General features: G+C 43.1%; 1 protein-coding gene and 1 long non-coding RNA gene across 2 annotated transcripts in view; one reads left to right on the forward strand and one right to left on the reverse strand.

Annotated features, from left to right (window-relative positions):
* COBL (cordon-bleu WH2 repeat protein) overlaps positions 1-27581 on the forward strand; it is a 438118-nt gene that overhangs the window by 35223 nt on the left and 375314 nt on the right. The gene's annotated exons all lie outside the window — the stretch shown is intronic.
* LOC115084623 lies at positions 21000-23092 on the reverse strand. The gene is made up of 2 exons (XR_003854614.1): positions 22581-23092; positions 21000-21990 (listed from the first exon to the last, which is right to left on the reverse strand). It is a non-coding gene; the product is annotated as an uncharacterized LOC115084623 (long non-coding RNA).

The following is a 27581-nucleotide window of genomic DNA, read 5'->3' on the forward strand; positions in this document are numbered from 1 at the left end:
TCACACCCTCAAATCTGGTTGCGGCATCTCAAGAAATATATAGTTGCATTTGAAAAGGTACAGATAAGAGCGACCTAAATAAAGGAGATGGAAAGGCTCCTCTAAGAGGACAGACTGGAGAGATTGGGTCTGTTCAGCTTGGAGAAGAGATGTGTGAGTGGGGGATATGATAGAGGTCTATAAAACTATGAGTGGAATAGAATGGGTAACTGTAAATTGGTTATTTACTGTTTCAAAAAATACAAAGACACAGAGTTAAAAAAAAACCCCCAAACAACTTTACCGCAGGCCTCCCAGCACAATGCTTGTTCCCTCCCCCACCATAAATCTTTAAAATCCCATGCTAGCCAAGCCCTCCCACCCAAACCCCTCCAAAGGACAACTAAAGTTAATATTGCTGCCAGCCCTCTCCCGTCCCCCATCCCTCCTCAGTAAAAAATAAACAAATACTATGGCCTCCTTGCCCCCCACCCAGTACCTGAATCTTGCCCCCATTTGCAGGCCTGGAATCGCAGTTTGATGCAATCTAGGGCACTTGCAGCACTTCCCTAACAAACCACCAATTACATCAATAAATAATTACCTGACAGGTTTACAACATAAAATCGCTACAAATAAAATAAGAACCCTCTTACCCTGGGGACTTTCGTGCTCCTCTGCTGGGACCTGGAGGCTTCAGAGATCTTTGCCGCTGGCATCTGGTTGGACACCTTGCCCAACTTGAAGGACTTCAAATCGTGGTATGCTGCGGCACGCTGCCGCTGGCACACCCCTTATGCCGTTTTTTTCTTCTAGTTCTACTAAGGGGAAAAAAAGGAAAGGGAAAAATCCGACAGTAGTTTCCACTCCTACCTCAATTCATGGGCCTATGGATCTACATGTACTTAAGGCTAATTCACCACTGCAAGATTCTCATGAGTGACTTTATCAAGCACCTTCTGAAAATCCAAATACACTACATCCACTGGCTCACCATTGACCAATGGTCCTTTTCAAAAAATGGTGAGGAAGGACTTCCCTTGAGTAAATCCATGTTGGCTGAGTTCAATTAAACCATGTCTATTACATGCTCTGTAATTTTGTTCTTTAGAATAGTTTCTGCATCTAGCCCTAAATGTCACACACAACTCTTACAGCCTATGATTTCAAAGGGAATCTCCAGAGTCAGCCATTAATTTATTCTATGAATGATCTACACAAAAGCAAAACAACTAAGCACACACTTTTGTTAGCAACCGGACAAGGGAGGGTCACCTTAACCAACTATCAACAAAACTAGGAGCCATTCCCGATTCTATGCCAGCTAAAAACTTGTTTCTTATGTCTATATTAATAAGCTCTTGTGAAAAAGAAAGCAAGAATGTAAGTGTGTGTTTTATCACAGACAATTCAGTTTTACTAAGTGAAGAATATCAAAACAGGAGCATTTATTTTTTAGATTTAGCTCATCCTTTTTCATTTACAAGTCAGGTATAATGTATTTCCCAATTCCCAGAGGGCTTACAATTGAAGTCAAATAATGTATTACTTGGTACGGACTGTGCAGAGTTGAATACCTTCTCCATGCATTCTATCTCAGACAAGTGTACTGCGAGCATTTCATAGGGCAGATTCTGGGAAAATTGCCTGTTTCTGAATGTGATAATCTTGTTTGAAAATGACATGATAAAGCAGAACTTGGGCTAGTGCTGTATGGCTGTCTACCCTCCCCCACATATGACATATTTTGGTAAGCATTTCTGGAATTCACTATATTAAGAATTATGAGCTACTATGCACACACAGGAATTAGTTGGGATATCTGTATATCCAGAAGCACATTCTCCTCCTCCCAAACCTCAAGTCTTTCTAGGTATGTCATTGAATGACTCTAATATTTCTTTGAATACCTCTCATTGCGTTCAACATATGATCACCTTGGAGGCTCAAGGGGTCTTGGTGTCTAGGCCTAATTCCAGTAAATTAATGATTGAGATTGAAAATTTGGACAATCCATCTACCGAATCTATAACATCTTTGTCTGTAGCTACTTTGCCTATTCCTGAGCCAGTTCTTTTAAATTTGTCAAAGGATGGGCTAGCCTTTAGCTCTCACGAGGAACCAGCAGAAATATCTCTTAGATATTTCCAGGATCGATAACTCTTTAACAAATTCTGTAAATCAACTTTGTCTTTAAACTGAAAAGGCATCTTTGAAGTTCTCAGATCTGGAAAGAAGATCTTCTAAACTGGAATCGGAAGTTAAGTTACAGTCTGGAGCTATTTCCAATTTACAACAAACCTCAATTGCAGGCTTTAAAGACAATTTAATTATCCATCAGAAGTGTAAAATTTTGGAGAACCATTTGCGTTCAAAAAATTTATGTTTGCTGAATTTTCCTATAATCTGTCTCCTTTCCGGGGTTGAGTTATTTAAGAAATATGGGGTAGATTTTAAAAAAATATGCACGTGCGTACTTTTGTTCGCGCAACTGGCGTGAAGAAAAGTACCCCGGATTTTAAAAGATACGCGCGTAGCCGTGCGTATCTTTTAAAATCCAGGGTCGGCGCATGCAAGACTTCGCAAAATCGGCAGCCTGCACGCGCCGAGCCGCGCAGCCTGCCTCCGTTTCCTCCGAGGCCGCTCCGATTTCGTAGCGGCCTCGGAGGGAACTATTTTTTTTTTGTCCCCCCCACCTTTCCCTCCCTTCCCCTATCTAACCCACCCCCCCGGCCCTACCTAAATCCCCCCCCCACCTTGTTCGATGGAGTTCCGCCTGCCGCTGGCAGGCGTAACTTGCGAGTGCCAGCTGGCCAGGCCCCGACACAGGCCACTGTGTCGGGGCACTCAGCCACGCCCCCAGACCGCCCCGGACCGCAGACACGCCCCCCCAGACCTCCCATTTTAGCAAGCCCCGGGACTTACCCGTGTCCCGGGGCTTTGTGCGCGCCGGCGGCCTATGCAAAATAGGCGCACCAGCGCGCGTAAATCTGGCAGGATTTATGCGCGCAGGGCTTTTAAAATCTACCCCTATGTGTACAAGGTTCTTTAATTCCCAAATGACAGGATATTTTTATTATCTAATTCTTACTATTTGCCTGTTAAAAAGAGGGGCGCAACTATGGTTGAAGGGTTTCTCGATGTTTTAACACTAAGTCCTAACATTTCAACATTTCTTGAATTAGATGACATAAATACAAGAGCTACCTTTGCTGTTACCTTTGTATTAGATACAGATAAAGATATATTTTTCTGTCAATATTTTAAGTTTAAGAAAAGCTCTTTTTGTGGTCAAAAGATCCAGATTTTTCCAGACTCAGTCAAGAAGGAAGCAATGTCTGCAATTAAAAACTCGGGTGTTATACCTAGGAGCATCCTTTTATCTAAAGTTTCCCTGTAAATATGTTATTTTCTATTTAGGGTTGCCAGATTAACGCTAGGTCATTAGGGATAGACTGAGCCCATTCTGGCCATATTTTGCAACCCTTGCCGCAGAATTGCAAAAAACTGGGGACTGTGTGTATATATATATGTATATATATACACACACACATACACACACACAAACAAACATTTTCTTAAAATATCTCTGCTTTTAATAAATTATGAATGTGGAGCATCGGCTCTGATTGTACAAATGGTTTACAGTGGCTTTTAAACTCTACATACAAATGTAACTCATCCTATGAAAACAATTTGTAAATGTTCATGGCCAAGATTCCCAGACAAAATTTACTATACCTTTAAAAACACAGGTAAACTAGTCTAGCCTGGAACGCAGTGAGATTTAAGTTTTATGCCCTAAGAACATAAGAACTTGTCATACTGGGTCAGACTAAGGGTCCATCAAAGGTTCAGCATCTTGTCTCCAACAGTGGCCAATCCAGGCCACAAGTACCTGGCATGTACCCTAACAGTAAATAGATCCCATGATTCTATCGCATAGGGATAAGTAGTGGTTATTTCTTAAATCTATTTCGTTAATAACAGTTTATTGACTTCTCCAAGAATTTGTCCAAACCTTTTCTAAACCTAACTAAGCTGACTTCCTTAACCACATCCTCCGGCAATGAATTCCAGAACTTAATTGTGCATTAAGTGAAAATGATTTTTTTTCCTCTGTTTTGAATGTGCTACATACTAACTTCATAGAGTGCCCCCCTAGTCCTTCTATTATCCGAAAGAGTAAATAACCGATTCACATTTACCCGTTCTAGACCTCTCATGATTTTAAAGTCCTCTATCATATCCCCCCTCAGCCGTCTCTTCTCCAAGCTGAACAGCCCTAACCTCTTTAGTCTTTCCTCATAGGGGAGCTGTTCCATCCCCTTTATCATTTTGGTCGCCCTTCTCTGTACCTTCTTCATCGCAACTATATCTTTTTTGAGATGCGGTGACCAGAATTGTACACAGTATTCAAGGTGCGGTCTCACCTTGGAGCAATACAGAGACATCATGACATTTTCCGTTTCAGTGTATTATCCACTATGACACCTAGATCTCTTTCCTGGGTGGTAGCTCCTAATATGGAACCTAACATCGTGTAACTACAACTTGGGTTATTTTTCCCTATATGCATCATCTTGCACTTGTCCACATTAAATTTCATCTGCTATTTGGATGCCTAATTTTCCAGCCTCACAAGATCCTCCTGCAATTTATCACAATCTGCTTGTGATTTAACTACTTTGAATAATTTTGTATAACTGCAAATTTGATTACTTCACTCATCGTATTCCTTTCCAGATCATTTATAAATATATTGAAAAGCACAGGTCCTAGAACAGATCCTTGAGGCACTCCACTATTTACCCTTTTCCACTGATAAAATTGTCCATTTAATCCTACTCTCTGTTTCCTGTCTTTTAACCAGTTTATTATCCACGAAAGGACATCGCCACCTATCCCATGACTTATTACTTTTCTTAGAAGCCTCTCATGAAGAACTTTGTCAAATGCCTTCTGAAAATCCAAATACAGTACATCTACTGGTTCACCTTTATCTACATGTTTATTAACCCCTTCAAAAAAGTGAAGCAGATTTATGAAGCAAGACTTGACTTGGGTAAAGCCATGCTGACTTTGTTCCATTAAACCATGTCTTTCTATATGTTCTATGATTTTAATCTTTAGAACACTTTCCACTATTTTTCCTGGCACTGAAGTCAGGCTAACTGGTCTGTAGTTTCCCAGATCACCCCTGGAGCCCTTTTTAAATATTGGGGTTACATTCACCACCCTCCAGTCTTCAGGTACAATGAATGATTTTAATGATAGGTTACAAATTTTAACTAACAGATCTGAAATTTCTTTTTTTGAGTTCCTTCAGAACCCTGGGGTGTATACCATCCGGTCTAGGTGATTTACTGCTCTTCAATTTGTCAGTCATGCCTACCACATCTTCTTGGTTCACCGTGATTTGGTTCAGTCCATCTGAATCATTACCCATGAAAACCTTCTCCGGAAGAGGTATCTCCCCAACATCCTCTTCAGTAAATACCGAAGCAATGAAATTCAATCTTTCCACAATGGCCTTATCTACTCTAAGTGCCCTTTAATCCCTCGATCATCTAATGGTCCAACTGATTCCCTCGTAGGCTTCCTGCTTTGGATATATTTTTAAAAAGTTTTTACTATGAATTTTTGCTTCTACGGCCAACTTCTTTTCAAATTCTCTCTTAGCCTGTCTTATCAGTGTCTTACATTTAACTTGCCAACACTTATGGTTTATCCTATTTTCTTCTGTTGGAACCTTCTTCCAATTTTTGAATGAAGATTTTTTGGCTAAACTAGCCTCTTTCATCTCACCTTTTAACCATGCCAGTAATCGTTTTGCCTTCCTTCCACCTTTCTTAATGTGTGGAATACAACTGAACTATGCTTCTAGGATTGTTAAAAAAAAATACCATGTCCACGCCTGTTGCACACTTTTTACCTTTGTAGCTGTTCCTTTCAGTTTTTTTCCAACTTTTTCTCATTTTGTCAAGGTTTCCCTTTTGAAAGTTTAGCGCTAGGGCTGTGGATTTACTTACTGTCCCCCTTCCTGTCATTAATTCAAATTTGATCTTATTATGATCATTATTGCCAAGCGGCCCCACCACTGTTACCTCTCTCACCAAATCCTGTGCTCCACTAAGAATTAGATCTAAAATTGCTCCCTCTCTCATCAGTTCTGAAAATACTTGCTCCAAAAAACTGTTATTTATTCCATCCAGGAACTTTATCTCTCTAGCATGTCCTGATGTTACATTTTCCCAGTCAATATTGGGGTAATTGAAATCTCCCATTATTACGGCTTTTATTAAAGATTCCTTTCTTGAAAGTTGCATGATTAGTTGAAACCCAACCCGGAGGCTGGGTTCCGATGCTTAGGTCTTGTTCTAGGCCAGAGCCCGGACCCAGGCCCGATGCCGTGACCAGACCTGTACCGGATCCCAACGCTGGGGCCTAGGCCTGGACTCAAGCTCAATGAAAGGCCTCAATCCAGGGTCAGTCCCAGGCCTCAAGATATCAGACCTGGGAGCCCTATTCTTGGGTCCTCTTCTTTCTTTGCTGCTTAAATGCCAAATGACGCTTTCCACTGGAGTCATGTGAGAATTAATTAACTCTGGCGTATTCATCCCAGTGGATGGCGCCCTTTGATGTATGGGGTCCGGGCTGAGACTTTGGCGCAAGGACCTGGCCTCAGGGTCGATTTGCGGCATTGGGCTTAGTTCCGGGCCGAGGACCCAACATTGGTTCCAGATCGAGGCCCAGGCCGAGGCCCTAGTATTGGGACCTGGCCTTCACTGGATACCTGACAGATCAAGTAAGTTTGGTTTTTTTTAATTTTGGGGGTTTAGGCCAAGGCCCTGGCATCGGCCCGTGCCTCTGCTGAGACCCCGGCGTCATGTTTGGGCCTAGGCCACGGCACCTGTTTTGGGCCTTGACATATGCCCTAGGCCTGGCCCCCTGTTCGGGCATAGTCCAAAGCTCTGGCATCACGCAATTGGACATAGGCCATGGCTCCTATTTGGGCCTCGACCTATACCCTAGGCGAGGCTCCGGCTTCGGGCCCAGACCTAGGCCTGAAGCATTAATTTAAAATGAAATGAAGAATAAGGTTTGTTTCATTTGGGGTCCCCCAATTCAGTTTGGGGGCTCCCAAATGAAACAAATTAGCCTTATTCGTTGCATTTTGCACTTTCATTTTAATTGACTACACATCCCAAATATCCAGTAAACTGCAGAAGCTGCAATAGGACAGGGTGAAGGTCATACTCATTGCCCCAGCATAGTCACGTCAAGTGTGATACCTTATCTACACTGTCAATCAAGATTCTGATACAGCTGGGGGACTCCCTGACCTTCATCTTCTAGGAGGAAGGGAAGCTCTGGCACCCAAGCCTCCCATTTCTGGCCCAAATGGCGTGGCTGTTGAGTGTAATGTAGTGTCATCCTTCCTTTTATCCAGGGAAGTAGAAGGCATTCTGATGTCTTCTAGGGAGCTGTCCACGAGATTGTTGTACAGCTTTAAGGGGCAGAGGCTCTCAATCTGATGTGACAGCTGAAGTGTGACCCCCTTCAACTGCTTCAGCGCTTGTCACGCCTTTCCTCATTGGGCCTCAATACTTTGTCAGTTAAGGTATATCTGAGCGCAATTGCAGGCTACCATTGCCAGGTAAGAGGGAAGCCCATTACCCTCTATCCCCTAGTATTCAAGTCCATGAATGGGCTATGGAACAACAAGCTGCCAGTCAGGAAACCACCATTGCCGTGGAATCTTAATGTGATGCTGATACAACTCCTTTTGAGCCTCTCGACTCAGTAGACCTGAAGTTCATCACTTGGAAGGTGCTATTCCTCATAGCAATGACCTCTGCGTGAATGGTGAGCAAACTACAAGTGCTCATTTCTTATTCTCTCTATCTCCAGTTCTTTCACAACAGAGTGGCTTGCCATACTCACTCCAAGTTCCTGCCTAAGGTGGCATCTGCATTCCACATTAACGTATCTGCTGTATATGTTAAGCCTACATTTTCCTAAACTGCATGCACACATTCCTTGGACTATGAAAGGATCTAGCATACTACTTACAGAGAACTCAGTCTCAACAGCAGTCATCTCAATTTTTCATCTCCTTCGACCTAGAAGATTGGGCATTTGGACCCTTTCCAATTAACTGGTGGACAGTTTCACACACTTTTACAAACTAGCTGGCATACAGCTAAGAAAGGCTGTCAAAGCGCATCAATTAAGAGCAATAGTTGCCTCTGAGACTCATCTGAGGTTGGCCTTTGTCAAGGAGATTTGTAAAGCTGCTACCTTGTCGTCTGTACACACTTTTGTGTCCAACTACTGTCTGGACATCATGTTTATTTATTTAAAACATTTATAGCCCACCCTTCCTACATTCAGGGTGGGTTACAATATCACAGTCACAGAATTTTTTTGTAAACACGACGACAAAGTCACATAAAATAAAATTGCATAGCAATGAGTAGTCAAACAATCATACACCTGGATTTAGACATTAAAAGCGAGTTTAAATAAAAAAGTCTTTAAAGCTTTCTTGAAAAAAATAAGATCTTTTAGGTCTCAGTTTATTTGGTAACGAATTCCAAAAGGTTGGACCTGCTATTGAAAGTGCTCTTTCCCTAGTTTTGTCCAGACATGCAATTTTAGGGGAGGGGATATCCAGACTATTCTGATTTGCTGATCGGAGGGATCTCGCTGGGGAATGTATTTTCATGATGATTGAACATTATGGCCCGGATTTTAAAAGGCATACGCGCGTAAATCCTCTGGATTTATGTGCATAGGAGACCTTACGCGCGCCGGGCCTATTTTAGAAAGGCCCAGCCACGCGCGTATGTCCCGGGGCTTTGAAAAAGGGGTGGGGAGAGGATGGGGCAGTCTGGGGGGTAGGGCGGGGTGGGGTCAGAGGCTCCCGGCACAGCGGCCATTTGTCGCTGTGCCGGGGGATCGTGTGCCGGCAGGCTGTTGGCGCCTGCAACCTGTGCCTGCCTGGAGGCAGGCGCAGAAGGTAAAACAAAGGTCGGGGGGAGGTTTCGGATAGGGCTGGGGGGAGGGGGATAGGTTAGGGGAAGGGGTAGGAAGTTTAGATTAGGGGGTTGGGAAGTTCCCTCCCAGGCCGCTCCGAAATCGGAGGGAATGGGGGAAGGCTGCGGGCGTCGGTGCACAGAAGTCAAACAATTGTGCACCCCCTTGCGCGCCGACCCCCGATTTTATAACATGCGCGTACCTGTGTGAGCATGTTATAAAATCGCGCATCCATGTGTGGTGTACCAGGTAGCCCGCACATGGGTATTAAAATATACCCTTATGTATGAGAGAGTGTACGATTGTGGCAAGTTTATATTGAATTCTGAATGCTATTGGTAATCAGTGGGGTTGCTGTAAATTGGGGTAATGTGCTCCGAAACTGTTGTGTCAGTCAGTAAGCAAACTGCAGAGTTTTGGATAATCTGTAATGGGCAGAGAGTATATTTAGGCAAGCCAATGAATAAAGAATTTCAGTAATCTATACTAGAGAATAGCAATGTCTGTAAAGCTGTGCGGAAATCAATGGGATCCAGAAATGGCTTGAGGTGTTGTAACAGCTTCAGTTTGTGATAGGAAGTCTGGATTAGACTTTTAATTTGAACATTCATACTTAATGATGAATCAATTTGTATGCCAAGATTTCGAACAGATTTCATCATTTGAATACTTTGTGAATCTTGTGAGGTGTATTATTTCAGTGTTCTGGATATTTAATGATAGCCTAGTTTGTGATAGCCAATTTTGAATCGTAGTGAGATAATTCGAAAGAACTTGTTCAGTTTGTGTCCATGTTGTTTTAATAGCAAAGAAAAATTGTATATCATCTGCATATAATCAATAGTGAAGGTCAAGATTTGCAAGGATTCAGCACAATGGTGTCATATAGATGTTGAATAACATCGCTGACAACGCAAAGAAAGAGTGTGTACGGGCAAGCATGCTGCATAACCTTGTCAACTAAGTAAGATCATCATAAGAAATTGCCATACTGGGTCAGACCAGCATCAAGCCCAGCATCCTGTTTCCTACAGTGGCCAAACCAGGCTACAAGAACCTGGCAAGAACCCAAATACTAAGTAGATTTCATGCTACTGATGCCTGTAATAGCAGTGGCTATTCTCTAAGACAACTTGATTAATAACAGTTAATGGACTTCTCCTCTAAGAACTTATCCAAACCTTTTTTAAACCCAGCTACGCTAACTGCACTAAACACATCCTCTGGCAATAAATTCTAGAGCTTAATTGTGTGCTGAGTGAAAAATAATTTCTCTGATTAATTTTAAATGTGCTACTTGCTAATTTCAATGAGTGCCCCCAATCTTTCTATTATCTGAAAGAGTAAATAACAGATTCACATTTACCCATTCTAGACCTCTCATGATTTTGTATCATCCCCACTGGCATTAACATGTGGCACAGCAGAGACCACAACTATTACTGAGGAGAAAGGCAGTAGCATTGGGTGATGCCACCTGATGTGAGATATCAGGGGCAATGTTTCAAGGTGTACCCTCCTTCCCGACAGGCAGCATCATCACACTCATAATGGGACCCAGGTTATGCATGGAATTGGACCTGCATCTACAGTGATAATCCTCCACTCTGGATTCCCCACTAATGTGACTGTTTTCATCCTGCTTGTTATAAGAATATAACATAAGAAGTGCCATGCTGGGACAAACCAAGGGTCTATCAAGCCCAGCATCATTGCTCCAGCAGTGGCCAATCTGGAGCTTTAGGAAGTACCCATCAGTTCCCAAAGAGTAGATCCATTTCTTGTTGTCCACTTCCAGGGATTATTAGTGCCATTCCCCAAACCTACCTGACTAGTAATGGTTTATGGACTTTTCTTGTGCAAACTCTTTTTAAAATAAGCTATGCTAGATGCCTTCACCATATCCCTCGGCAATAAATTCTACAGCTTTCTTGTGCATTAAAGTGAAAAAAATACTTTCTCCAGCTTGTTTTTTTATCTGCTACCCATTAGTTTCACGGAGTTCCCTTAAGTCTTTGTACTATCTGAAAGTGTAAATAACTGTGCCTTATTTATCTGGGTTATCATAAAGCTTGGGATAACTGCACGAAGCAGCAGCTACTATCCTTCAGAGAACATGGGGGTAGCCTGCATGAAGTGGCAATTGCTACCTAGGGAAGCTTGCTGGGCAGATTGGATGGACCATTTGGTCTTTTTCTGCCATCATTACTATGCTATGCTATCTGTTCCGCCCCACTCAGTTTTACAAAACTTCTATCATGTACCCTCTTAGTCAGGGCCAGTGCAAGGGGATTAGGTGCCTTAGGCACCTTCTGCCTTGCGCCGACCCCTCCCAGTCGCGCCCCAGGTTGCGCTCCTCCCAGTCGTGCCGACACCCTCCCGGTTGCTGCCGCTCACAGCCCAAAAAACTGAGTGGTATTAGTCGGGGCTGCGACCGGGGACAGGGAGTGTGTTGGTGCGATGGGGGGGGGACGACGACACCCATGCACCCCCGCCCCGACACCTGCCATATAGATACTTCTCTGGAATAGCCTCCTTCCTGTGGAACTCACCATCGGAAATGCTTTGCCAAAATAAAAACTATCTCCTTTTTAGAAAACAGGTGAGCAGCGGCGCCCGCACATGGCTTGTGCCCCCTAATGCTTGGCACCCTAGACACAGGCCTAGTTCGCCTAGTGCTTCCACCGGCCGTCAAACCATTCCATCTCCTTTATCATTTTTGTTACCCTTCTCTGTACGTTTTCTAGTTCTGCTATATCTTTGTTGAGATGGGGTGACAAGAACTAAATGTAGTAAGCAATGAGTGGGCGCATCATAGATCTATTCAAAGGCATTATGATATTCTCAGTTTTATTCTTCATCCCTTTTGGAATAATCCCTTATAATCTATTTGTTTGTTTAACCTCTGCCGCACACTGAGCTGAGGGTGACACCAAGATCCTTTTCCTGGATTTGGACTCCTAATACAGAACTCAGCATTGTGTACTGTAGTTAGGATTATTTTTCCATGTTTATATCATTTTGCATTTGATCACATTAAATTTCATCTGCCATTTAGATGCCCAGTTCTCAGGTTTAGCAAGATCCTTTTGCAGTTCCTCCAGTCTGTCTGTATTTTTAAGTACTGTGAATATTTTTGTGTCATCTGCAAATTTGATCATCATGCTCCCTTTTCCAGAATTAATAAATAAATTAACCAGTGATTCTCAACCCAATCCGTGGTACACATCTAACTAAGCTGGTTTTCGGAATATCCACAATGAAGTGCATGTGTGCACTGCAAATCTATCTCATGCATATTCACTGGTAGTAATATTCAGTCACTGGTTAAATTACAGAGTTAGCCAGATAAATTTATCCAGATAATGTTGGAGAGGTAGTTAGTGGTGCATCTGCACTATTGAATATAGCTGGCTATCTTAAAGATAGCCAGATAAGTTTAGCCTGCTTTCTTGAGGACTAATCTTCAGCATGACTAGTGTTAGCTGGATAACTTAGCCGGCTAACTTAACTCCATCCCAGAACGCCTCTACACAGTCTGGCTAAATTTTAGCTGGATGAATTATCTGGTTAAACTGTAGGAGGATAAGTGGGGAAAATACTGAAAAGTTGGCATTTAGCCTGATAACTTGTAAGTTATCTATATTGACCCTATTATGGATATCCTGAAAACCTGATTGGCTAAATATGCCCCAAGGACTGGATTGAGAACCCCCTGAGTTAAACAACACTGGTCTCAGTACAGATCCCTGAGTCACTCCACTGTTTACCTCTTTCCAGTTAGTCCTACTTTGATTCCTATCTTTAAACCTGTTACCTATCCACTGCAAGACCTCACCTTCTATTCCATAATTCTTTTTGTTTCTTGAGGAGTCTCTTGTAAGAGACTTTATCAAATACCTTCTGAAAATCCAAATACACTATGTAAATTGGCTCATCTTTGTCCACATTCTTCAAAGAATTCTAATAAATTAGTATGAACACGACTTCCCTTTGCTAAATCCTTGCTGGTTCTTTTCCTTTAAACCATGTTTTGGGACTGAGAGGAGAGAGAGAGAGCAGAGGGATTCGCCGAGGCCTTACCGGGAGACCAGAGCTGCCTTTCTGGCTCCCGACGGGGCTGATTGGAGGACGTCCTGACGACTGTCGTCATCATCTTGTGACCATCGAGGGGTTTAAAAACTCCCCCACCGTGGCGAGTAAGTGGGAATGAGAGGAGAGAGAGAGAGAGAGCAGAGGGATTCGCCGAGGCCTTACCGGGAGACCAGAGCTGCCTTTCTGGCTCCCAACGGGGCTGATTGGAGGACGTCCTGACGACTGTCGTCATCATCTTGTGACCATCGAGGGGTTTAAAAACTCCCCCACCGTGGCGAGTAAGTGGGAATGAGAGGAGAGAGAGAGAGAGAGCAGAGGGATACGCTGAGGCCTTACCGGGAGACCAGAGCTGCCTTTCTGGCTCTCGACGGGGCTGATTGGAGGACGTCCTGACTGACGTCATCATCTTGTGACCATCGAGGGGTTTAAAAACTCCCCCACCGCGGTGTGCTGCTGCCGGCGGCGCATGCCAAAGCCGCGAGCGCCAAAGGGGCACGCGGCTTAGTTTCATCTTTACGTCGTTATCTCCCTCTATTTGCCGATTTCTGTGTAAAGGACATCTTACTCTTATTTGAAATACAACATCGAAGTTTTCAAATAAGTGCAACACTCTCTCCTCTTATTCATTGTTAAACCTTTAAGAACGCATGGGGAAAAAGAGGAAAGGAACTGTACGCGTGTTTCCTCCCAACCCTGCAGTACCTCCTTTAAGTTCCTAGCCGACTATTGAAGGTTATATGCAACCAATTATCACAAGTATACCTTCAGGAATGTTGGGAATTGGCTTAGACTCTTCTACACCTGTATCCCCCGGGAATTCTACCTCCCTCAGCCCTGAATTCCGCTTGCCACCAAATGAGGACTTTTTACGTTTGGCAGTACCCCATGAGGGTCAATTGCAACTAATGGGGGCTGCATTAGACCCTTCTAGGGAGGGGAATACTGCGAAATTGAACTTCCAGGCAAATATGGGTTTGCCTGAGAAACCATGGGTGATAACCCTGGAAACACTGTGGACTGCAATAAAAGGTTTAGAAACCTTTTTAGGGGTTAAAATTGAAAATATTAATAAATCTGTTGGCATGATTCACTCTCAGGTACAGAGTCATGATACTGCTATTAAGAAAAATGTTGAATCTTTAATTGAACTGGAGAAGCAATGTGATAAACTGGGGAAAACAGATATGGTTGTGATAATAGGTCAAGAATTTAATTCACGTAGATTGGAAAATTTAGAGAATTATTCTAGAAGGTTAAACTTAAGAATATTAAATTTTCTTAAATCATCAACTATTTCCCCTATGGGAGGCAGATTTTATAAATTTGCGCGAGTGCGCGTACTTTTGTTCGCGCACCAGGCGCGAACAAAAGTACGCTGGATTTTATAAGAAATAAGATACGCGCGTATCTTATAAAATCCAGGATCGGCGCGCGCAAGGGGGTGCACATTTGTGCAATCTGCGCGCTGAGACCGGCCGTGCTGCCTGTTCCCTCGGAGGGAACTTTCTTTCCACCCCCCCCCTACCTTTTGTTGGCAGATTTACGCCTGCTGAAAGCAGACGTAAATCTGTGCACGCCAGCGGGCTGCTGGCATGCCATCACCCAACCCAGGGGCTGGTCCGGAGGCCTCGACCACGCCCCTAGGCCGGCTCCATGCCCCCGGTCCCGCCCCGGGACTTACGTGCATCCCGGGGCTGTGCGGGCCGGTGGCCTATGCAAAATAGGCACGCCGGCGCGCGAGGGTCCTGCGTGCGTAAATCCAGCCAGATTTACGCGTGCAGGGCATTTAAAATCCGGTCCTAGATGTGCTAAGGAAATGTTATGTTGAGACACTTAAAGTGTCTTAAGAAGCTATTCCCCCCATAACAAAAGCGTTTTATATACCTGTAAGAACTATTGAAAATCAAATCACTCCATCTGCACCACCAAATGTGTTAGAAAATCTGACAGATTTTTTACAAGACTCTCAAATTACCATTGAGAGTTATGCCACATTATTAATAGTTTGCCCTTGAACCAGATCAGTCCTACAATTACTAATTTTCTCCAATATAGACTACTGCAACTCTCTACTTCTCAACTTACCTCTAAACACCATTCACCCTCTCAAAATCCTGCAGAATGCAGCTGCAAGAATCCTCTCAGGTGCCAAAAAGCATGACCATATCACCCCAACCCTTATATCACTTCATTGGCTACCAATAAAATACAGGATTGAATACAAAATCCTTTCCATCCTACATAAAATTATATATGAAGAACAGAAAAATTGGCTAAGCCCCTACATACACCTACATACCCCAAGTAGAAACCTGAGGTCAGCAACTAAAGGACTTCTAAAAACACCACCAATGCACTCAAATCAACTCACATCTACTCAAAATAGAGCGATATCCCTTGGTAGCCCAAAACTTTGGAACTCCCTCCCGACTAAACTCAGAATTCAAGAAAACCTAAAAACATTTAAAAAAGTTAAAAACTTGGTTGTTCAACAAAGCATACCAAACCACCCAAAGTATCAACTAAACATCACTGCCCTGCAATCCCACCTCATGATTAAATGAAAATCATCACAACAATGCTTTTCAGAAATAAGAAAGAACTTATTTACTGAACTTAATCATGATTTATGTTACCTACTATGCCAAATAACATGTTGTGCTTTACACCCCTTGTTAACCCCCATTATCCCTATAACCTAAGTTTGTAAACCGTTATGATGGCGTTATTTTGATGTTTCCGAATGATGGTATATAAAACTCATTAAATAAATAAATAAAAAATAAAATAAAATATGGACAATGAAATTGTTCTTCCGAGTATTAGAGAAAAAGTTTCTTGGTCAACAGATAACAATATTCCCTGATCTTGCTAAACCAACACAATTGAGACGGAAAGCCTTTTTTTAATGAAAAAACAACGTGTACTAGACCTAGGTGCCACTTTTTTGCTGCAAATGTCTGATAAAATTAGGTTCTACCAAATACATTTTCTTTAATCCGGATCAATTGGAAGGTTTTTTACAAAATAGAATAACCTCCATAAATATTTCCTCATAAGAGATATCATAAGTGTTTCACTGGAATAAGAAAATAGCGGATATAGATTATTATACTGGTTTATTTCCTAATTTTTGTTATATCTATAATCAGTCCCCATTTGTGGTCTCTTTTGAACAATGTTTATGTGGTCAATGAAGGTGTACAATATATCTTTAATATTCCTTTAATAATGTTCAATATTTCCTGTATGTCAATGTGTTTTGACTATAAATTGTAAAATCATGAAAATAAAGAATTACAAAACAAAACATGTTTATCCATGTGTTTAGTAATGTTATTCTAAGCACTAGCTTCCACCATTTTATCCCACATCGACATCAGGTTCACTGGTTTGTAGTTACTCAGGCCATTTCTGGAATCTTTTTTCAAAATTGGCATTACATTTTCTACCCATTCCTCAGGTACATAGGCAGATTGGAATGACGAGTTGTGGATTACCAGTAGCAAGTCTGCAATTTTGTATTTGAGTTCCTTTTGAGATATCAATCCAGCCTTGATAGTAATAGGACTTCTACTTGCTCATTACAAGATAAGATTTTTATTTGCAATGAAAATATTTCCATAGGTGGTAGATGGAACTCGATGATTGTAATTGAAGTTCCAAGGCTAAATATTTACTACTCTGAAAGCATTTTATGAGATATTCCACCTTATACAATTTGAATTTATGAGCAGTATATTGATGAAGGTGGTATGTTGTCAACATCTTTCACATAAGAACCAAAGCAAACAATTAATTTAGTTTTTCTTTTGTGATCTTATCCTTCCTTAGGTTCTCTTTTACCCCTGGTCCTCTAACGACCCAACTGATTCCATCACAGGTTTCTTGTTTTTAGTGTTCTTGAATCATTTTTTAATATTAATTTTTGCCCTTATGGCAAGTCTCTCTTCAAATTCTCTCATGGCCTATTTTATTAGTATTGTAGATCTAATTTGACAGTACTTATACACTTTCCTGTTTTCCTTGTTAGATACTGCTTTTCATTTTTTAAAGGATGCGTTTTTGACTTTAATAGCCGCATTCATAGCAACATTTAGCCATTATTGGAGACGCTTCTTCTTTTGACCTTTTTTAAACTTGTGGAATACGTTTTATGTGGCTTCCACGATAGTACTTTTAAACAGTCCCCACACCTCACGCAGACATTTAACCCTTGAGAGTGCTCATTTTAGTTTCTTTCTTTTTTTTTTTCTCTCAGCAACTTTTATTGTATCAAATATCCACAAACAATAAACCAATAAACACAGTTCTATGCATCTATCATACTTGATACAAGTTTTAGTTGTTAACCGTATGAAATGTAACACCATTCTGAAACATCGATAACATCAAGTCAAATCGCAGACAGGCATGATAGAGCCAGTATACTAATAAGGAATTGATAATGACAGTGAGAAGGAAATCACCGAACATGATGGTATTATCATACTATTAAGGTGTATCAACATTTGTTCTGGCCTTCCATAATTCAAATTTATGCCATACCAATTCAAACTTGTAGCTTTTCTGATTTTTTATTGCAGTTAATTTTTCACCCCTTAAACCTAAGTTAGCTTCTGTCCTATAGAAGATAGGGTTGGGGCATCTTACTGCTGCCAACAATACTCCACCACACATTTCGCTGCCAGGAAAATTTGATTTAATAACAATAAAAATCGTTAATGTAGATTGAAATCTAAAAATAACATTGCGATCACACAAGAAAAACCTCTTAAGTCTTCCACCCCTTGGGATTGCAACATTGTGTTATTCAGCAAAGCAGTTTATGAAGGACATGCATGTTACATAACCATAAAATCAGGTATCCGATCGTAAATTGTGGAAATGATTCTTCCACAGTTTTGATAATAAGTGAAACATTTCAGATGCTAGAGTGACTTGGCTTTTCAGTGTCTGACCTGGTTTATATTTTATTGTCTGAGTGAAAGATGTGATGATAGTGGGCCCAGAAATCAAGCTCAGCTTTCAGTCTGCCTCTTGTGGTTTGGCAGGAGGACCGGTGGAGATTTCTGTATCTCAGGTGAAATTCCACCCACATTGTACCTTTAGAAATGTTGGACATCCTTTCAGTAAAATAAATCTGTGTTTACTTGTTGGTTGAAAGTCATTGTTACAGAGTATTCCATTAAGTTGGCACATTTGTAAGTTTCCAAAGGAAGCTCTGGTACATGATCCCCAGCTGAAGGACTGTCACTAGAATGCCAGACTGGGTATTTGGGGTGGGAAATTTAAAATATAGGAAAAATCCCTGGGTAGATCCCATCCCTGGTTCAGATTGAACTAGAGGTCTAGAAGGAGTAAGGGGAAACTCCTGGATCAAAATAAAAACTCAGATTTTGGTTTACAGTAGCGAGACTTGATTTACGTTGTTTGGAATATGTAGATACTGCTACCTCACCCACAGTCCCTTCAGACCTGCAGCCTTGCTCTGTGTTATCCAACAACTCTCTAGTCCCCTACAGGTTCCAGGAACAGTGCCCCTGCTGTAAGCTCTGAAGAGCTCCTTGCTCCTATCAGTTGTTCAGTAGTGGTAAAATCCCACTACTTATGTTTGCATCGAGTGCCCTAGAAGATAGTTTGATGGTATAAACTGTGGCCCCAAGATGTAGAAATTTCAGCTGTGTCAGATACCCTGAGAAGAAAACAAGATACAAACTACAGGGATTTTTAATTCAAATTCCAATTTCATTCCATTCTCATATGAATAAGTCAGGGAGAAGGACTGTTTTGATAATCAGTTGAACTGGGGCAATAGTGAAGTATGATATAAACTTGTAGTTTTCTTATTTTAAATCAAGCAATGCAAAAATAACACTAGGTATGGCCCTTTAGCCAGGGCAACCAACATACTCATATGGATAGTTAAAAAAAAAAAAAAAAAAAGGAAATCTGATAGAGAAAAGTTGAGGGGAAAAGCAGTGAAGCACACAGCTTTCAAAAATTGTCTTTACCCCTGAGTACTCAAAAAGGAGGGGAAGAGTGCACCCTGTCCCAAATACAAAATTTTGTGGAAAATAAAACAATCCAGCAAATGAAGAAGTCCCTTTTGATGGTGGAGCTGGCCAGATGACAAACCAAATAGTTGAGGGTGAAAGGTCTCTCACTCCTGGGGAGCTTCCCCAAATGGTTTATTTGGTACTAAATAGAAAGCGGGCCTTGTTTCAGTTTCTTACAGAAAGACCACTGTCTACCAGTTTTTCTTTCCCAATACCTGCCAGCAAGGGTTTATGCTTGACTTTGACTGAAAGGCTGAAGCAGTTAAGATGAGATACTGAATTTGTGAAAAAGGTAAGGAAATAAGCCTTCTCCCTCTTCTGCTGAGATACTCTGTGCAAAGTTTAGATTACTTAACTCAGTCTCTTCGATGCATTTGGCAGCTCTGCAATCTGTTCTTTTCCTGAAGAACATGGCTATGCTCCTGGACCTGGATATCTCTGTAAAGGAAGTCTCTTAGCTCCTGGCTCCTCTGTCCTTTGTTGGAATTGTACATGTAGCTTGGCTATGAAGCAAGAACAGCCGTATGTCTCTCTGTTTCCTCACAGAACAGATTTCTGTCTCTCCCTCTTGGTAATTAGCTCGTTAGGAAAAGAACAGATTGCAGAGCTGCCAGATGCATTCTTCTCTTCCTGGCTCCTAGCTCCAGCTCCTGGCCATCCCAGTCCACTACACACAGAGCCAGCCAAATTGTGCCTTTTCTACCTTACATGGTCTCACAGCCTTCCTTTGGCTTCCTCCTCTGCTGGCTATGTAGTGCTGTTCTCTGGGCAGGCTAAACAGTACAGCCCTTTTCCCAACTTCTTAACACTGTGAGTGCTGGATGCTGGTTCTTGCAGAACATTTGTCAAGGCTCCCGCTTTACATCAACATTTCCTCCAGGGTGGTATTATCTTATAGCGGCTAACCACTTTCTAAATCTGCCATTCTAAGTTATTAACATCAGATTGCCGATTAATGACCTACTTTGCATAGATTTGCAAAATTCATGCATGGAAATCACATGCAGAGCAGCTCATTTTAATGGAGGGAATCTGGGCAGGCCTATGCAAAATATCATGGATATCTCACAATATTGCCATGATTGGTTTATATTTCTTCACTGAGAGGGTGGTGGATGCCTGGAATGCCCTTCCGGAGGAAGTGGTGAAGACTAAAATTGTGAAGGATTTCGAAGGGGCATGGGATAAACCTTGTGGATCCCTAAAGGCTATAGGATGGGAATAAATAAAAGTGCTTGGGGGTAACCTGCACGGAGTGGCAGTTACTTCTCTTAACAGAAACGTGGGGGTAACCTGCATGGAGCGGCAGTTATACATTGGGAAGCTTGCTGGGTAGACTAGATGGACCATTTTGGTCTTTTTCTGCCGTCATTACTATGTTACTATATATATATTATATGATATACGCCATTTAATGCATGTTAGAGCCCTACTGCAGATTGATGTATCTCCCTATTAGATTGTAAGCCCTCTGGGGACAAGGAAATACTTACTGTACTTGAATGTATTCCACTTTGAAGTGGCTGAAAACAGGAATATAAATCAAATATTCCAGGGCACTGGACACTTCCTCTCTGTAACCTGATAGGATGGGAGGCATGGATTTTACTGGCTGGTCCTTTTTGGCTGTAGTCATGAGAAGATTATGGTGTTGTACTCTAGTTAATCCCATGGCCTGTGCGGCAGTAGGTGGAGGTCTGCCCTGTCAGTCACCATAAATTCCAGCCGGTACTGCTTCCCATGATCTGGATTCCTTACAGACAGGCAGCACTTCCTACGTGGCCTCGCTGTGGTCTTCTTGTCCATTTTCTCGTCCCTGTGGCATTTTTTTTTTTTTTTGGGCAATGCTTTCACTCGAAAGGTTCCTCAGAATGATATTGCAGGTGGCATGACAAACTACCTGGAATTTTATCCGTCTGCATGCCAGCATCCTGGTAGCAAATACGGCTGAACAGTCATCTCCCTTCTTCTGTAATGTGTGTATGTCCCCGACGTTGTGGATGTTTCATTGGTGCACGCAAAATCTCCTCTTTTTCAGTGGCCGAGTCTCTCCTTGGTTTACAGCAGGTAGTCTCTGCTTATAAGGTGGCTTGCTGTGGCCCTGACTCCTGAAGTGATTCTTCTTACCACAGGGGGCTTGAACTCTTTTCCAAAGGCAGCCAGTTCAATTCGGTACCCTTGCACCGAACATTATTGGTTGCCTTGGCTGAAAGCCTGCCCTGTTCCTTTTTCCTGGCATCTTTCAGGGTACCTTTTATGGAGCTGTTTTGGGCCTGCATCTGTAGAGATAGTTTTGATATGTCATGTAGACGGTTCAGCCGCCCTTGCAAATTGGTGGCTGTTATCTAGGGTGAGATTGACTTCTCTCAGTAGTGGCTCCTGCAAGGCAGAGTCTGATGTGCCGCATATAATCTTATCCTGAATTTTTTATTTCCAAAATTACATGTAGGTTTCAGGGATTTTTGTCTTGTAACAGTCATCTATGCCTTCTCCTTCTTGTTACAAGTGAGAAAACTGAGCCCTCTCTACTGTCTTATTTTTCTGTGGGTTGCAATAGTTATCAAACGTTGCACTGAATTCCCCGCCTCTGTTGCCAGCTAGGTATGAAAACAGCTTTACCTTCATGTGCTCCTTTTTTTTTTTTTGTCTGCCATTCTCGGATCTGTGTCCATTGTTGTCAAGTCTGTGCCAGGCTCATTCAGGCCCTCCATGCTGGTTCAACTGTGCCGAAATCCGCCTCGCGGGCCAGGCTCTCTTCCTGTCTCCTTTACAACTTTCTGCTGCCACCATGTTTCAAGCAATCTTCTTTAGAAATCTGCAGAGTCAGTGTAGAATTGAAATTTTAAATTTTATTTCAGCTTGTAAACCATCTTGGTATATGACTGTTGATCTCTTTCTGCCACTCTGTCTGAGTATCCATGTCTCCCCACTGCCTCCTCGCTTCCTGTTTCTTCTTACAGCCCTGCCTCTCTGCTATCATTGAGTCTACCTCAGTCACATACATTCTTACAGTGCAGTGCTCCTCTTCTATATTAAAGTTAGTATCAGTTGGTCCCATCTCACTCTGCGAATTTCCATCCAGTGCACATGCACCCCTTTTGATTCTAATCCTAAATGCTCTCGCCATCGGCCTTTGTACAGCTTGCTTCTCGGCCCAAAAGCATGGGAGAGCGGCCTGCAGATGTGAACTAACATTTCACCGGCTGCTTGGGCTCATCCTCCTGCTGGCAGGCAGTACCCCCCGTTGCAATGACCTGGCCAGTTTCAGGGTGAATATTAGCCTCTTGGCCCGCAGCATCACTAGGTCATGCTTATGCTCTCTTCTTCTTTTTTTTTTGTAACTAAGGATCCTTCATGCTTATCCCATGCCTTCTTGAAATCCAGTACTGCTTTAGCTTCCCTCACCTTCTCTGTGAAGGCGTTCCATGCATCCACCAGTCTTTCCATGAAAAGATATTCCCTGCTCATGCCTCTATTTTTTTCCTCCCTTCTCTTCTCCTTTCCCTGCCAGACAGTCACAGTCTGCTAGCTTGCTGGCTGCTCATTTCTTCTCCTCCCTGCCAGCAAAACTCAAAAGAGCATAAGCTCTGCTGTTTCTGCTTCCATTCCCCTCCGATCCGGGCAGCCCCGGGTAGCTTCAGTCAGCAAGCAGGCTCCTGGGGCTCCAGCTGGTCTCTTATAACCGGCCCACACCAAGTGGACTTAAGTGGCTCCAGCACACTCCTTCGCTTGGAAGGCATAGGTCATCGGAGAGCTATAGTTGGATAGGAACTTTGAATCCAAAGCTTCTAGCGGAACTAGTTTGACGGGATGCTGGTGCACCGGAGTTATACTGATCCAGACCGGTTTCTGAGGGCTTTGTAACGTTCTTTGATGGCGTGGAGCTGCATCGCCACCTCTTTGTTGCAGTGCAGCGAATGTGCAGTTCTCAGAGGGTCTGTTACCCAAGAGGCTGTGATTGACTGGTCACAAGTGAGCCCGAGTGCTGACCTCTTGAAAGTGATCCAGGGAGCAGCACCGATATTGTTGCCATGGTAGCGGCCTTAACGTGCCAGAGAGGAGCCAGAAATAGTCAGCTGCTTGCCAGACGGAGTCAGGGTGACTGCCTATAGAGGAGTGGGCAGATAACAGTGATATCTGATATCCTGGGCCAAAGTTTCAGAAGTAAAGTTTGCATGCGTACACAGGGCAGTAATTGCTACATTTGGTCTTGGGCAAAATGGGATTATTGTGATATCCTTTTTTTTTTCTTGACCGGCATAAGAACTGTCCCAAGATTATGTGGAGCATGAGCTTTCAGGACTATTTCAGTTCCTGCTTTTGGCACTGTGATGTTCCATTACCTTGACGTTGGGAATGAGTTGTGATATTATTGTATGGATTCTCTTAAGTAACTGTGCCAAGTGCAGCATCCAGTGTCCCAGCAATTCATCGTACACTTAGTTTCCTTTCAGAAGCACTGTAAGAGAATTCATGTAGTCTGGCAGGTGGAAGTCAGGGCACGCGATCTGTTTTGGAGCAGAGCTGACGGCCGCCTGCTAGAGGTAGACAGCCGCCTACAGCTTTGTTGGGGCAGTAGATTTCTTTGATGGGGCAGCGCCTGGTGGTTGAGTGGAGTAGCAGTACCCCCTCTCTGTTCTCCCTTTCCTCTTTGTGTGGAGATTGTGGTCCTGTTTGAAGGAAGCACATACCGGCTGCTTTTTTTTTTTTTTTTTAGTAGCCAGCTGTGTCAGAACAACCTGTAGCCTGTGGTGGCTCTTAGGGTTTGTTCAGACCGCTTTTGATTGCCTTCGGAAAGGGTCACTGGAATCACAGTGGGGAGGATGCCACGACAACAGAGACCGATAGGGCTGGCCACAGGTTGCCTCCTATTTTGAAATGTCTGGCAATGGAGTGCTGTTTTTCAGTTCAAAAAGCTAGCTTTTTACCTCACATGCTGTAAATGTCGCTTAATTTACAGTTCTTAAGGCACAATTTTGGATGGAGCACTGGAAGGAGAGCTTCAGCAACCGGAATCAAGCAGCGCACATGTGCATTTTTGAGTGTGACGGACAGTGCGACCAGCACAAAGATGACCCAGATTATACATGGCGAGAGATAATGTTACGGTCTGTTGGGGAGCGCTCATCTGCAGAATGGCGAGAGATTTCCTCATCATTGTATTGTAATCGGTATCTCTAGAAAACAGAGAGGAATAGTGTCATTGGCTATTGAATAGGCAGATGCTCACTGTGTAAAGCCTGCCCAGCTCTGAGTTCGTACTGTATCTTAGGCAGGGATAAAAGGGGCCCTTCATGATGAGGTGATATAATCCTGTTCACTTTTCATACCTGAGGAGGGAATGTGGTACATTCTGTGCCTACAGGAAGGTTCTGTTGGGAATAGGGAGTTTTGTGCTCATTGTTTGAGCAGTGCCAACTGTTGAACATTGTTCTTCATGCTTATTAAACACAATTGTTTGTTAGGCATTTGTGTGTAGGGCTGGTTTTCAGTTTCTGAACTCAGTGTGGCACTGTGTTTTCATTACTCTTGTTCATTGCCTTCTACCATTTTTCATCAGTCATACCATTTTAATAAATACAAATGAGAGCAGGCACACCATTGCACTAACTGGGCCACTGATTAGACCAATAGGTGTTATGTGGACCCTTGGCCCAAGGTGCAAGTGGGCACAACCTGTGGGGGGAGCCCCAAAGGTCTGTACCGTCAGGAGGCGAGGTGTTGGAGGAGGAAGGAAGCTCTGTGCATGGTCGAGGAGAGAACCCAGAGACCGGAGGGTGGCTAGGCTGAGTGGTAGAGAGACTGGCCCGAGGAGCGGTCAGTAGCCAACTGGAAAGTCACAAGGAGCAAGCCCCGAGGAGCGGGGAAGCTCAAGTAGTCTCGAAGTAGGTGAGCGCAGCCCGAGGAGCGGGAAGGCGCGAACAGTCCTTGAACGTTGCGGGTCAACCCCGAGAAGCGGGGAAGCCCGACTGTGAAGTCACAAGTCGCTGCAGTAGTTCCAAGGAGAGCCGAGGTATAGCAGGAAGCCAGATGGAACCCAAGAGGCGCGGGGCCAGCCTGAGGAGCGGGGTAGGCCAGGGAGCAGGTCCCCAGAGTGCACACTGACCCCCGAGGAGCGGTGTTTCAGGAACAAGGCAGGCGTAGGACACAAGGGAACTTGTTGCCAAGTTGGTTTGCTGGGGGTGAAGCAGGAACTTAAATACTTGAGTTCGATGACATCATCAATAAGGGACACCCCCGAGGTTCCCGCCAAGGTGGCTACAAGGGTGGGACTTGTGGCGCGCCCGCGACTAGGAGGACCCGACATCGGAGCCGGACGTAATGGCATCCATGCCTCCGCGAGGAGGCTGCGGAACGCGGCGATGCCAACAGGCCCGTTCAGCGAGTAGACCTGGGGAGGGTAGGAAATCGGAACAAACTGTGAGTACTTGCGGTCGCAGCCGTCTGCGACCGACAGGCATAACAATAGTTGTACCATTTCCCCAGCTTATATGAAAGTCCGATTCCTATTGTACCATATTCTATTTGTAATCCCTCTTTACTGGTGTCACCTTTAGAGGCTGCTGAGCACTAGCCAACTCATTGCAGCCTCTGGAAACATGCATGGATTTGTACTGCAGGGAGCAGAATTCACCTGCGGGGCCCAAGGGATCGCCAAACAAACCAGTTTACCTAGAGTTGTGTTACAAAACAAGAAAAAAGAATGTATTGAAAGTCCAAGAATCCAAGCCCAGAAAAAAATCATCCATGGTACAAATGCAAAAAACAAAACAGAAAATACAAAATGGTTATTTCTCTCAAGCAGCTAGGGTCACCAAATAGAAGAGTTTTCCAGAAATCACCACCAGGTTTCTCTTTCCTCCTCAGGCTCCAGTGACAAGTAGGCATCCTCTTCTTTATCCAAAATGCTGGCTCCTCTTGGGTTAGGGATCCTGCTCTTTCCAGCTGGCCTGCTACCCTTGCCAGAGAAAGAGAGAGAGACTGCGCTCTCCAGCGGATCACTAGCATTCAAGACTGGGAACTGCACTGGGGAGCGCTGCCCTTCCTGGGTTCTCATACACAACATCTTGCACTCAAGCCAGATACTTTAAGCTCCCAGTACCTCGTGTAAGCACCATATATACTACCCCACTATACCCATCTCCATTGGGGAATGAGCCGTCATATCACTGCCATTGCTGGGAAATTCTCGCTTTTAAACAATAGTAAACTAGTGAATCCAGATGGGAGTCACTTATTCTATTTTTTTCCCCCACCATTTTGATAGTCACAGTTCCTGCGCGATACAAGAGGCCATAGAAAGCAGTGGTGGGTTTGTGCCACGTGTTGGGTCAGAAGGGTGCATTACCACAGTTTGAAGGTTGTGCTCTTTGTGCTATCATCATTTCTCAGTAAGAAGCCGATTGCAAGGGAAAACAACCTATAACCTCCACTGTTGTAAATAAAAAGCAAAGGCAGTGATGACAGAAGATTTTTTGCTGGATTTTTTTTTTTAATTTCATATCTAGGGACCTCCATTTTCAGTTTTTATTCTTTATTTTTCCAGGGAATTTATCATTTATTTATTTAAAAACTTTTATATACTGTCGTTAAGTTAAATAACCATCACAACGGTTTACAGAAGGGCACGATAAAGAGAAATATGGGTGGTATAGATTAAAAATTACTCGTGTGCCATCATAGTATGGTAACAATTTAAAATAATAAACTAAGTGTGTAAGTTAATCCTGATTTTTAGGAACAAATTAGGCGGTTTGATTTTAACATTAATATGCTTTTGTAGGTTACTAATAACTTCTAGCTTGGTGCATCCTTATCAATCAACTATTTTTCTCCTTCTCTTTATCTTTCTAAAATGCTTGTTTAAAAAGCCAGGTTTTCAGATTAGTTTTGAATAATTTCAGATTTGTCTGTAGTTTTATTTCGAGTGGCATGGTATTCCAGAGTACAGGACCAACCAGTGACAGTGCTCTTTCCCTTACTTGCGTGAGATGTGCTGATTTGACAGAGGGGACAGTTAGTAGAGCTTTATTTGCAGATCTCAGGTTTCTTTGTGGTACGTGCATGCGCAGTGCCGTGTTAAGCCAGTTGGCTTTTTCATCGTGGATTAGTTTATGGATTATACAAAGTGCCTTATATTGTATTCTTTGTTCAATTGGAAGCCAGTGGCGTTCAGCAAGAGTTCCTGTAATGTGGTCACTCTTTTTTTTGCCTGTCAAAACTCTGGCAGCGGAATTTCGCAATATTTGCAGAGGCCGAATTGTAGATTGAGGTAGTCCTAAAAGCAGGGAGTTACAATAATCTGTGCTTGCGAATATCATTGCTTGTAGAACTGTGCGAAAATTGTTAATCGTTAGTAGAGGTTTTAGTCTTCTCAGGATCATTAGTTTTGCTTAGCCTCCTTTT

This window comes from Rhinatrema bivittatum, chromosome 2, assembly GCF_901001135.1.
Source record: "Rhinatrema bivittatum chromosome 2, aRhiBiv1.1, whole genome shotgun sequence".
NCBI lineage: Eukaryota > Metazoa > Chordata > Amphibia > Gymnophiona > Rhinatrematidae > Rhinatrema > Rhinatrema bivittatum.